The sequence below is a fragment of the Nicotiana tabacum genome, chromosome 14, assembly GCF_000715075.1.
Source record: "Nicotiana tabacum cultivar K326 chromosome 14, ASM71507v2, whole genome shotgun sequence".
NCBI classification, from domain to species: Eukaryota; Viridiplantae; Streptophyta; class Magnoliopsida; order Solanales; family Solanaceae; genus Nicotiana; species Nicotiana tabacum.
The window spans coordinates 49,258,781-49,261,426 of record NC_134093.1 but is presented as its reverse complement, the minus strand read 5'-3'; positions in this window follow the sequence as shown (position 1 = coordinate 49,261,426).

The following is a 2,646-nucleotide window of genomic DNA, read 5'->3' as shown; positions in this document are numbered from 1 at the left end:
GTTAACCTTTTATAATGACTTAACAAAGAGTTTAACGTAAGTATTTCTTATGTTAAAAACACACAGTGTCAAAATCACCACATATAGAGCATCGAAGTTTAGATTAGGTATAAATAATGATATCTCACTCAACTTGCATTAAAATTTCAAACATTTACCTGGAATAACCCCTTAATATAGTGGTACGTGTAACTACATTCTTTTTACTAATCTAGTCTCTTTTATTTATTTTCTTTCTATTGTCCCTTTTCCTGGTAGACATTTTACGTTTCATTTCTATTATTCTGTAAATTAAAAAACAGAAAGAAATATTTTATGTAATACCCAAACTCACTCAATAATATTAATTTGTACCACTTAAGTTACAAAGGTAACGTTGCATGCACTTAAACATTGAGTTTTGGTTTTTTGACTGCGTTTGATCATATGGGTTTTGACTATTACATAAATTTGGAATGTATTGAATGTTTTGTTACTTTGTAAGTGAGCTTGGAGTTAGGAGTTGATCATTAAAAAAAAAGAGATCCTGATAATAAGTTAATAATCAAGAGCCATATATAAGATATGAGTTTTCAAGAATATATATAATTTGTAACCATTTAATAAATTATTTCAAATAAATACATGATTCGAACAAAAGTTACTATGTTTGGTCGAACCTATATTTATGCTCTAGCTCTGCCCCTTCGAATATAGACATGACCTGCATGAATTTACCTTATCGTTTAAGAGCTACATACTACGTGTGTATATTGCATGACATGAGTTTGTAAAACTATTGAGCCGAGAATAGTCTGGCATGTTAAGAACCAGGTTTTAGGGTTTAGTATGGCATGTTGCAAGACTGTTACGAAGACGTGACAATATGAGTATGCTGAATGTCAAAAGAACCAGGTTTACAACAGGCTAGTTGAAGTCAGCAAGTCAGACACGGAAGACCAGCATTCTTGTATAGGGTAAATTATGTTATGTTAAGTGATCGCGTAAGGGAGTGACACATGGAGACAAAGGTAGAAAATAGCTAAAACCGAAGGCAACTATTCTGTATGTTACCGAAAAGAATGGTGCTCATAAATATGAAATAAATGCTTGCCACCTGGTAGTGTTTAATAGAGAATATTCTACAGCATTTAGTACACCGCCCGTTATAAAGAATTTGACATCCATGCCCGCCGTTACACATTCTTCAATGACCCTCATAATTGACATTAAAGAAGGGCTTGATCCTAGGACCTTGTTCCCTAGGTGCAGCTAAAAATAGTGAGTTCTATTATCATTGTAGAGGACACGAATTTTCAGGCAAACTTACGCTATAATATATTTAAAACTTAATACAATTTTATCTTCTTGCTCCTTGATTTTATTGCTGCTGTGCCCGGAGTCCCTGCTCTCGGAACTACTGTTTCTGCTATTTTATCTCCATCTCAAGGCTAAGTATTGTATATTTATTTGATTCTTCTCTTATTTCAGGATCAAATTAATTCACTTGTCTAGAAACCACATATAAATTCAACTATACCGTTTTATGGAAAAATAGTCTGGCGCCCACCGTGGGACCTAGACAGTCGTGTAATTATGTTGGTCCTTGCTTCTTTTACTAACGTGTTTTAATTATTTGTTCTTAGCAAAAAATCATAAAAAATGGCAGATAGTGGTGTTAACAACACACATAATCTTGAGGCCCAAGGAGACCAGCCTCAGCATGAAGATTCAATTAGTGATACCCGTAATGAAGGGAGCAATGCCACGCTAGTCCACGATAGACAATACTCGCGACATGTTCGGGAGGCGACTCCCGGTGATGCTGAAGAGGAACATGTCGTTGAAGCGCTGAGGGTCCTGCAGGAACAACAAGAGGTCATCCTAGGCCATCTCACACGACATGATAAAGTTATGATAGAAATGAAGCAGGCGTTAACGGGTGCTTCCAATAACGCGAACGGACAAGGTCCAGTTCCTCCCGGTGCTCCTACAAATCAAACAACTCAGAGGGTCGACAACAACACCCCGAGCGACGAGGTTGGCTTTGATACGACCAGGGGGAATGGATCCGGTCACAACAGCGAGATCGATCCCTTTAAAAGTGAAATCTTGTGGTTTATGAGGGAAGTAAATGCCCGCATGGACTAAATACTAGGTGCACCACCGGTGCTGAAAGGACCGAACTCAAAGAAGTATACTCAACTGCCATATAAACCGAGCGCGACACCAAAATTGATCCCGAAGCAGTTTAAAATGCCCGACGTGGCAAAATATGATAGGACTTCGGACCCTCAGGAGTATATTACCACCTATACAACATCGGTGAAAGGGATCTATTTAGCTCCCCACGAGATCGAATCCATTTTGCTAAAGAAATTCGGAGAGACTCTCATAAGGGGAGCCTTGACGTGTTATTCGCTGTTGCCCGAACATTCCATAGTTTCCTTTGAGATGCTAGAAAATTCTTTCATTAAGGCCCATGACGTGGCCATAAAGGTGCAGGCCCGAAAGGCCGACATATTCAGAATTACACAAGGAGAGTCCGAGTTGCTGCGAGAATTCGTCACCCGATTCCAGAAGGAAAGAATATTGCTCCCTGCTGTTCCAGATGAGTGGGAGGCTGAAGAATTCACCAAGGGTTTGAATCCTAGAAGTCTAATGCTT